Here is an 11,054-nt window from a genome sequence, read left to right as displayed (position 1 = left end):
GGGTGGAGAGGTATATGAGAGAGGGGGGTGTGAGTTGGGAGCAGGGGAGTGAAATGGCGGGGGACAGGGCGACTTGGAGGCAATTTGTTTGTGGCCACCCCAAACGGGACTGAGGCGTCTGGCAATAGATAGATAGACAAAGGAAAAGGGGAAAAAGAAGTGTATGGTAATCATAGGGGCATTTGTCTTCTTAGTATAATAGGAAAAGTGTATGGTAGGATACTTATTGACAGAGTTAGAGATAGAACAGAGAAATTAGTTGGAGAAGAACAGGGAGGCTTTAGGAAGGGAAGTGGTTGTGTAGATCAGATATTCGTTCTTAGATCTTTAGTGGAAAAGTTTCTAGAGAAGGGAAAGAAGTTGTATACGGCTTTCATGGATTTGGAGGAAGCGTATGACATGGTGGATAGACAAGGATTGTGGAAAGTGTTAAGAATATATGGAGTAGATAGGAAGTTGTTGAATGCTGTGAAGAGTATGTACGATGGTGCGAAGGCTGCAGTGCGTGTGGATGGTGAACTAAGTGAATTTTTCTCTTTGAAAGTTGGGTTGAAACAGGGATATGTCATGTCTCCATGGTTGTTCAATCTGTACATGGATGGGGTAATAAAAGAGGTACAAGGTAGGGTAGTGGATGTTGGAGTGGCCCTGGTGAGAGAGGATAGTGTTTGGAAACTCCCTGTACTGTTGTTTGCAGATGATACTGTGTTGTTGAGTGAAGACGAAGGGGAGCTGCAAGGCTTGGTGGATAGGTTTGGGAGAGTGTGTAAGAAACGGAATTTAAAGGTGAATGTAGGGAAGAGTAAAGTGATGGTCTTTGAGAGAGGTGAAGTCAGTGAATGTACAGCGAGGTTGGATGGTGAGGAATTGGAAAATGTGAGTGCGTTTAAGTACTTGGGTAGTGTGATGTGAAAGGATGGAGGTTTGGAGGGTGAAGTGCTTGAAAGGGTACCGTACAGCAGGGAAGAAAGGTTGTTGGTTCTTTAAAAGCAGTGATAAGAAACAGGGAAGTGAGCATGGAAGTGAAAAAGTTACTACATGACAGTATTGTGATACCAACTCTAATGTACGGAAGTGAAGCTTGGACATTGTTGGAAGGACACAAGTCAAGAGTGAGAGCAGTGAAAATGAGTTACCATATTTAAGAGGAGCCTGTGGAGTCACATGGAGAGACAGGCTGACGAATGAGGATATAAAGGATCGTTGTGGTGTGGATGTGGATGTGATAGGAAGCGTTATGAGGAACACACTGAGGTGGTTTGGCCATGTGGAGGGGATGGAGGGTGAAAGACTGACGAAGAGAGTGTATGTGAGTGAGGTGGAGGGGGGAAGAGGGAGGGGTAGGCCGAGGATGAGATGGAGGGATGGGATGGAGATGTATATGAGAGAGGGGGGTGTGAGTTGGGAGCAGGGCAGTGAAATGACGGGGGACGGGGCGACTTGGAGGCGATTTGTTTGTGGCCACTCCAAACGGGATTGAGGCGTCTGGCAATAGATAGATAGAATTTTTCTGTTCTGCTTGGTGTTCTTTCTCTCTTTTTCTTGCTGGTTTTGGCTGGATCATTTGGAGGATGGGGTAGAGCCTTCTTCGCTTTCCTTGTCGTATTCTGGTAGTTTAATCACATTCATGTTGGAACTGCCTAGCTTGGGGCAACTCACCCATCACAGTTCCTTATGTTCTTATTAAAATTGCCCATGACAAAGTCTGGATCCTTTTTAATTTTCTCATAATGTTAGTCACTTTTGCTAACTGAAATATTCAGAACCTTATCATTTACTGATGTATGCCAGTACAGGTGAAGACAAAAAGAAACAAATGCTTTTTCATCCCAGGCACACAAGAACTGGGTCATTTATGGCTGATGAGGTACAGTGAGGAGAGTGTGGGAAAGGTATAGAAGCGGGGGTAAGTGAAAGGTCAGAAATGACCTAGTTCTTCTGTGTTTGGGATTAGGTTGTGTCAGTTTCTTTTGTCTGTAAGGTACCTATACACTAGTGTAATTTTATACTTAGCTCTGTTATAGTTACCTACATCAACATAGTAGATCATTATTACAAGTTTTTTAGTTTATTTACCTTAATATTGTCATTACACAAATAAAGTATCATTACCAGTATTCCTCATTTTCTGTCATCTGTTTTCCTGATACTATCTACCTTCATAACACTCGCTATTTTAACCCGCCCCAACCCGACCACTTTTCCACCACTGACTCCCCCCCAAATCCCGACCATTTTTGGAAAAATTTTTTTTTGGCCCAAACCTCCGCTTTTGGTGAGAAACATCGAAAAATCATAGAGAAATCGCTCACCTGAGGTTTAAAATACTCGATACAGGTACCAGTACCTCCTCACCTTACTGTGTTTTCTATCAGGATGGCTCCAAAGAAAACGAGTCCTGTGGGAGTGTAACCATTCCACACCACTCATAAACGGTATTTATTTATTTATTTGGTACGAATTAATATGTAATAGAAGAGAATATTGGTTTTCACACAATAATATAGGCAATATACGCATTGTTTCACTCATGAAACACATCAACATACCAGACCTTTTTTGGCGAAGTTACCTGATCATCATTTCTGACTGTTACTTCCTCTAATGCTATGTAAATTTTTTCCTCCACATTGTCATCGATTGGGGAATCACTCTGGCCCTGAATTTTGCACCGTGGCATGACATGGCTTTACTGGCCAGGTCACTGGTAACAGGTGAATTGCTGAGACAATGGCGTGCAGGGGGGGTGGGCAGGTCACACTGGGTAAGGCATTGTCCCTGCCTGGCATCTTGTAGAGGAAGGTGTCCTGTGTATAAGTTTTTTTTTTTTTTTTTTTTTTTTTTTTTTTTTTTAATGCGAGGAAGAAGGAACCAAAGGCCATGAGCCCGCAGTAACAGTTCCCTCCAAGAGAAAAACAAAATACAATAGAGAGCCAAATTCAAGATCCGATCATTTTGAGATGCCTGGACACACTGCGTTTGAAAGACTGGAGATCATAGGCAGGAGGAAATACAGACAGAGGGAGACAGTTCCAGAGCTGACCTGTTGCATAAATGAAAGACTGGGAGTAACGGTTAACTCTTGCATTAGAGAGTTGGACAGAAAAGGGATGAGAGTTTGCTGCTAGACGGGTGCTACGCGCTCGTCGTAGAGGTGGAGGAATGCAAGCAGACAGTTCAGAGGAGCAGTGACCCTTCAAGTAGCGATAGAAAAGAGATAAAGATGCAACACTGCGGCGAAGAGACAAAGGTTGAAGGGAGTCGGTAAGAGGAGGAGAGTTAATGAGACGGAAAGCTTTTGACTCCACCCTATTGAGAAGAGCTGTATGTGGAGAACCTCCCCACACATGAGAGTTGTACTCCACACAGGGGTGAACAAAACCCGTGTATAGAGTCAGCAATTGTGCAGGAGTAAAGAAGGAACGGAGTCGGCTTAGCACACCTAATCTCTTGGAAGCAGATTTTACAAGAGATATAATATGATCTTTCTAAAACAAGTCCCGAGTAAATGAAACCCCAAGCAACTTCAGGGATGATGCAAGATTAAGCTGAATATTATTAAACATTAGTGGGTACACCTGTGGAAGATTTTGTTGGATTGATAGGTGTAAGAACTGAGTCTTAGATGCATTAAAAACAACAAGATTATTTTTACCCCAGTCAGAGATATGAGCCAAGTCAGACATTAGGTGTGCCATAGCCTCATCCCTTGTTTGTTGAAGTAACTGCTGAGATGGACATTGCGGGAACCGAATGGAAAGGTGAAGGGTAGAGTTATCAGCGTACAAGTAGATAGGGTTAGATGTACAGCTTAGAAGGTCATTGATGAATAAAAGGAAGAGAGTTGGTGATAGGACAGAGCCCTTAGGAACACCACTGTTGATAGATCTAGAAGAACGATGGCCTCTACAACAGCGGCTACAGAATGACTAGAAAGGAAGCTAGAGATGATGGCACAGATAGAAGGATAGAAACCGTAAGAGGGCAGTTTGGAAATTAAAGATTTATGCCAGACTCGATCGAAAGCCTTTGAGATGTAAAGTGCAATAGCAAAGCTTTCGCCAAAGTCCCAAAAGGAGGATGACCAGGAGTCTGAAAGGTAGGTGAGAAGATCGCAAGTGGAGCGTCCCTGATGGAACCCCTACTGACGATCAGAAAGAAGGTTATGATAGAAAAGATGCTTTAAAATTTTTCTATTAAGAATTGACTCGAAAACTTTTGAGATACAGGATGTTAAAGCAAGTGGATGATAGTTAGAGAGTTGGGAATGGTCACCCTTCTTTGGGACTGGCTGAATGAGAGCAAACATCCAGCAAGAAGGAAAGGTACAAGTTGACAGACAAAGGCGAAAGAGTTTGCCTAGGCAGGGTTTAAGCACAGAAGCATAGTTCTTGAGAAGAACAGGAGGGACTCCATCAGGCCCATATGCCGTGTTAGTATTGAGGCCTGTGATGGCAGAAAATACATCAGCTGAAGAAATTTTAATGTCAGCCATGAGGAAGTCAGAGGGGGGGGGAAGTGATGGAGGAACAACACCGGAATCGTCTGAGGTGGAATTGGAGGAGAGAGTCTGAGCGAAGAGATCTGCTTTATCAGTAGAAGAAATAGCTACAGACTCATCAGAGTAGAAAAGAGGAGGGAAGGATGATGAGGTAAAGTTGTTAAAAAGGTTTTTGGCAAGATGCCAGAAGGAGCGGGAAGAATTTGAGTTGGAGAGTTGAGAGCATTTAGTATGGATGAAATTATTTTTAGCAGAGCAAAGAACAGACTTTGCACAATTCCGGGCAGAAACGTATAAAAGATTTGATTCAGGGGCGGGTTGGCTCCAGTACTTTTTATAGGCCCTCTCCTTGTTGCGGACAGCATTAGAACAAGTGTGATTAAACCAAGGTTTTCTTGCATTAGTCAAAGGATATGAGAAAGGAATGGATGCATCCATGCTGAGAGAATTACCTCCGTAATGCGCAAGGCACACTCAGATAGCTCCCGGCCATGGAAGCAGTAATCATTCCAGGGAAAATCAAAGAAGTACTGCCTGAGGGCCTCTCAGTCTGCAGCTCCAAAGTGCCACAGACGACGCTTCTTTGGAGGGTCCAAAGGCCGTACCAGAGTGATAGGACAGGTTAAGGTGATAAGGTTGTGATTGGAGGAGCCCAACGGAGAGAAAAGATTAACAGTGTAAGCAGATGGATTAGTTGTAAGGAAGTGGTCAAGTATGTTGGAGCTCTCTCCAAGGCGGACAGGGATATGGGTAGGGTGCTGTACAAGCTGCTCTAGGTCATTGAGGATAGAAAAGGTGTACGCTTGTTCACCAGGTGGATCAGTGAAAGGAGAGGAGAGCCAAAGGTGGTGGTGAACATTGAAATCTCCTAGAATGGAGATTTCAGAGAAAGGAGAAATGGATAGAACGTGTTGCATTGTAGAAGTAAGATAGTCGAAGAATTTTTGAGTCAGTAGAATTAGGAGATAAGTAAACAGCGCAGCTATAATTAGTCAGAGAGTGACAGGAAAGCCGAAGCCAGAGTGTAGAGAATTCAGAAGAATCGAGTTCAGGAACACGAGAGCAAGATAAGTCGTTGCATATATATACGCAACAGCCACCTTTGGCTTTGAAATGAGTATAGAGAAAGTAGGAGGAAACAGAAAAGGGTTTGCTGTCAGTTGCTTCAGACAGCTGAGTCTTAGTTTGGAAAAGAAGGTGAGGTTTAGAGGAGGAGAGGTGTTGCTCAACAGAGCAAAAGTTTGAGGAAAGGCCACGAATGTTACAGAAATGAAGAAGAAGTGAGTCAGACTGTGGTTCTAGGCAGCTCGAGTCATCACCAGGAGAGGGGCAGAAGGTGGGGGCATTTATGGTCCCCCCCCTGGGGACTTCGAGGCTGTGTGTAAAAATGCCATGATTGTTGAATTTTGTAAGGTCTGGTTAGTACTTGGATGGGTGACCGCCTGGGAACACCAGATGCTGTTGGCATCCCTACGTGTCATGTGGGGTTGGTGGAGGATTAGTGCCCCTCCCTGTAAAACAATTAACTCTAAGCCCTTGGCCACCCCGTTGGGATACATGGCGTCTGGCAATGAATGAATGAATGAATGAAAAGTGTAGTTTGTACTGTGCATGTAGTTTGGTGTTGATAGTTAGAGAAATTTGTATTGGAGAGCATGCTGGTCTACTCTCCTGTTACTGAGACACTGAAAAACTTCAGCAAAGGGGGATGGTTGGGAGCTAGTCCCGAGGGCTGATGAAACAGGAGCTCCAGCTCTCCCTGTCATCTGCATTCCATCCACCTTGGGAGTACTGCCCTGCTCGACCAGTTCTACAGTCTTCTACCGATTGTGTGCAGTGCAGTCTTCCATACTGTGCTTAATAGTATGGGGTTCTGTGTTACATCCTGGACAGGCATCAGCGACGGAGTCATCCAGCCTCTTCTGGTAGCTTAAGAGGGCTGGATGGTGCCCACATCTCAGCCTGGCCAGGTGGACCCTGTCCTCACGAGGGAGATAGGATTCAGAAGGGTGGATGTCAGGAGGCCATGCATGCAGCTGTGTGTTGTCTTTAAGTGACTGAATGGAGCAGCGAGTGATCTGAGTGTGAATATGCTTCTGGAAGCTGGTCTGAGGTGGGCGAGAGGGGAGAGATGACGATATTTGTGTATAATATTGTGTGCTGGGTGTTGTTTTGATGTTCCTTGGTGTGGATGGATGTGCTGCCATGTAATGTAGTGGATGGTTTGGGTTTGTGGAGGCTGCAGCAAGAATCTGGGTGCCTTTCATGTCTAGGTGACCCCTGACTTTGAGGACCTGCCCCTCACGGTGCCCGAGTACCTTCCGCTGCTGTTGTTGCCAATGCTCCTGCTGCTGCTGCTGTCCCCATTGGTGTTGTTTTTTCTCTCTCTAGGCATTAACCCAGATGTTCTGTCTTGATGATCTCTCTTTTTTCTCTTTCATTTTATTTAATCTTCAGTTCCTTTCTCAACTTTTTATATTCTTCCAATTCCTTCATGGTCACATCTGGTACAATGCCTATTTATCTTTTCAAGGGATCCTTTGAGTCATTTCATTTTTGGCATTTCCAATGATTGCCTGTTTCTCTCATCTCCCTGACACAACCCACATTGTACTAGCACAGTACCACCCTCAGCACCGACCTCTAACATATCAATCAATCACTCAAGAAGGGGCAAACGCTGCAGGGCACTTAGCCTCACTTATCGTCTGACTCCACCCGCTCGGGTCCCTCTATATGCAGCCCTGCAGACAGTGACTCTTCCCCTTCTAAGTATCTCCCTACAGGAGTGATCAACCTGCTCTGGCCATGAGTTACGTGTCCTTCCCCTTGGCTTTATCTACCCTGGGTTAACTCATTCAGAGACCACCCCATGAGCAAGATCAGCCTCAGAAAAGTGGGCCATGTGCCCATAAAGCTGGAGCTGGTATTGACGTATTATGTGAGTAATAGACCTCGATTCAGTCTCACTAAATAGTCGCTCATTATGCATCCAGTTATACAAACTATATCCCATGATCCTGCGAAGTCACATAGTACCAAAGGAGTCAGTTCGCTGCTTCAAGTCACTGTTTAGTGTCCATGTCTCACAGCCATAAAGTAAGACAGGGATCACCAGCGTCTTGAAGATGTGAACTTTCATCCTTCTGCACAAACAATGACAGTGTCAAATACCCTAATTTAGTGAATCCATAACCCTGTAGGTCAGACCAGTATGACGAGAGATCTCACTGTCTGAATTACTGTAGTTATGGACCATACTACCCAGATAAGCGAATCTTTCCAAGCCTTCTATATCCTCACCACATGCTTGACCAGACTGAACTGCTTCATTCAACAAGCCACCAAATTCCTTGACCTTGGTCTTGGCCCAAGAGACCTTTAATCCCAATAGCTTTGCATTCTCATGAAATTCCTCAAGTTATAGGAAGGGATGTTAAAGTTATAGGAAGTGAGGAGTGTGCAGCAGCACAAACTATTGATTTGTGATATAGTGCTTAAAGAACGAATGATGAAAAAGAGGACTTATGTACTTAGGAGGAAAATATGGAAGCTGGAAAACCAAGTACAGTAGTAAGGGATGCCTTCTATAGCAAGATGAGGAGAGTGGTGGCTGAACAGGGAGCTGTAGACAGAGGCGTTAATGAACAGTACAGAGCCCTCAAGAACAATCTCTTGAGAGTTACTGATGTAATATGCGGTTGGACAAGAGGACCACCAAGACATAAAGTAACTTGGTGCTGAGATGAGGGTGTAGAAGCTGCAGTTAAGGAGAAAAGAAGGCTTTTCCAGGAATGGAAAAAGGGTGGCAGCAAGGAGGAATACTTGGCTGCCAAGCATAGGGCTAGAAGAGAGGTATACAGGGCGAAGTCTGAGTCACAGGGACTTTTACTTGATAACCTAAATCATGGGGAAGGAAAAATATGATATTTAAGGTGGCAAATCAGATGAAGAGAGATAATTGGGATATTATAGGTGGGCAGTGTGTGAAGAATGATGAAAGAAGGGTAGTGGTGAACAGTGAAGATATTAAAGATGCATGGAGAGAGCATTATAGCTGGTTGTTGAATGAGGAGTTTGACTGGGACAGGGAAGGTTTGGAGCCAGCAGATCCAGTGTTTGGCCCTTGGCCTTTGATTGATGCTGCTACTGTGAGTGAGGCAATAGGCAGGATGAAGGTGGGGAAAGCAGCAGGTGGGTCTGGGTTGACTGCCAAAATGTTGAAGGCCTCAGGAGATATAGGGGTGATGTTAGTCACTGACCTGATAAATATGATTATTTATGAGTGTGTTGTCCTAAATGATTGGCTGAAGAGTGTAATTGGAAATGTGTATAAAGGAAAGGGTGATGCCCTGGAAAGAGGAAATTATAGAGGTAAAAAGCATTTAGATCAGATAATGAAGGTCATGGAGAGAGTTTTGGAAGGTATGATTAGGAAAGAGTGATTATTGATGAGATGCAGTTTGGGTTTATGCCAGGCAGGGGGACCACTGATGCCATATTCATTGTTAGACAGCTTCAGGAAAAATATATTGGTAAGAAAAGGGGTCTATATTTTGTTTTTGTTGATTTGGAAAAGGCCTTTGACAGTCTTTAGACAGGTGGTGAAGTGGGCAATGAGAAAGTTTGGCATGGAGGAGTGGCTGGTTAGGGTGGTCATGGCTATGTATGTGGGTGCTCGCACCCAGGTAAGAGTGAATGAAGATTTGAGTGATGAGTTTTCCGTGAACGTTGGTGTGCATCGGGTCAGTTTTGAGTCCCATGTTGTTTATCATGGTACTTGAAGCCCTCTCATGTGACTTCAGAAATGGACTCCCGCAGGAGATGTTGTATGCTGATGTTTTGGTGTTGATTGCAGAGAACGAAAGGGAGGCGGAGGAAGGGTTTAGGAAGTGGAGAGATGGTATGGGGCAAAAGGGCTTAAGGGTAAATGCAGATAAAACAAAAGTGATGATATCTAGAGTTGGTGGCGGTACTGTCAAAGACGAGGGAGTGTGGCCATGTGCAGTTTGCCACAATGGCGTGGGAAGTAATTTCATCTTGTGCGGTATTTGTGATAAATGGGTGCACAAGAGATGTAGTGGTATCAGAGGTAGACTGCGAGATAATGCTGATTTTACATGTACGGACTGTTGGGGAGAGCAAGTGGAGATCGTCAGGCGTGAAAGGATTGAACTTGCTGGTGAATCTCTTGAGTGTGTGGAAGAGTTTTGTTATTTGGGAGACATGTTGTGTGGTGGAGATGGGGCTGGAGCTAGCTCTGTGGTTAGGGTGAGAAGTGGTAGAAGAAGTTCAGGGAGCTCTAGCCTCTCCTGACAATGAGAGGACTCTCCCTGTGTGCTAAGGGGTCTTTGTATGCAGCATGTGTTAGGAGTGTATGCTGTATGCTAGTGAGACCTGGGTGGTAAAGAAGGAGGAGATTCGCAGGCTCAGACGTATAGAAATGACAATGATTAGGTGGCTGTGTAATGCTTCCCTGCGTTCAAGGTCCGGAGGGGGCTGGGTTTACGATGGAAGAGTTGAGAGGTAGGATGGGACTGGAGTGTATTGATGTTGTGATGAGGAGAGGTAGATTGAGATGGTTTGGGCATGTGAAGAGGATGGGGGATGATAATTGGGTGAGGAAGGTGAGAAGTGTTAATATTGGGGGTGGGGTTATGAGGGGTAGACCAAGAAAGACATGGGATGAGGTCATTAAGTTTGACCTCAGGGTTAAGGGACTGAACAGGGAGGCTGCAATAGATCGTGCAGCATGGAGAGCCGCCATTAGGTGACCAAGGCCGACGCTTGCAGGCATGTTGGAGCCTTTAATAATGAAACGAAACAAAATGAACCCAGTAGTGTCTCCAACAACTCCATTAGGATAACTGCATCATCAGCAGAGTCAAGGTCGGTAACCCTGAAGTTGCCAATTGATGCCCCACAGTGACTTCAACTCACAGCCCAGTCCTGTACCCAATCCATACATGAGTTGGAAAGTGTGGGAGCAAGGACACATCCCTGTCTTACACCAGAACTTACAGGGAAGAAGTCAGATGTTCCCCACCCAAGCTTGACGGTACTGTCAGTGTTTGAGTACAAATCAGCAATCAGTCGGATTATCCCTGCAGGGATCCCACGGAGCCGCAGGAGTTCTCATAGTACCTTCTGATTTACTGAGTCAAACACCATTTTGAGATCCATATATGGTAGGCTGTTAGGAGACCTTGTTGAAACTCAAAACAGTGTTCTGCAAGAACTCAAAGAGCTAGGATACGGTCAACAATAGACTTCATATGTGTGAATCTGAATTGCTCAGGCCTCTGAAACTTTAGCAAATGGTCCTGGACATGCAAGAATGTGAGCCAAAACTTTGCTTAGCACACTGAGCACTGTAATACCACTGTAGTTGCTACAGTCATGCAGGTTTCCCTTTCCTTTCCAGGTAGGGGTGTCCAAACCCTTTGTCCAGTCTGGAGGAATGATACCAGTCTGCCAAACGGCTTCCATGACTGCATGTAAGCCCCTGATCATGACTTCGTCCCCAGTTTTGATCAATTCTGGTGGGATGTCA

Source organism: Coenobita brevimanus, chromosome 13 (assembly GCF_032717465.1).
Source record: "Coenobita brevimanus isolate Jiangsu-jjx chromosome 13, ASM3271746v2, whole genome shotgun sequence".
Classification (NCBI taxonomy): Eukaryota; Metazoa; Arthropoda; class Malacostraca; order Decapoda; family Coenobitidae; genus Coenobita; species Coenobita brevimanus.
This window is presented reverse-complemented; position numbering follows the sequence as displayed.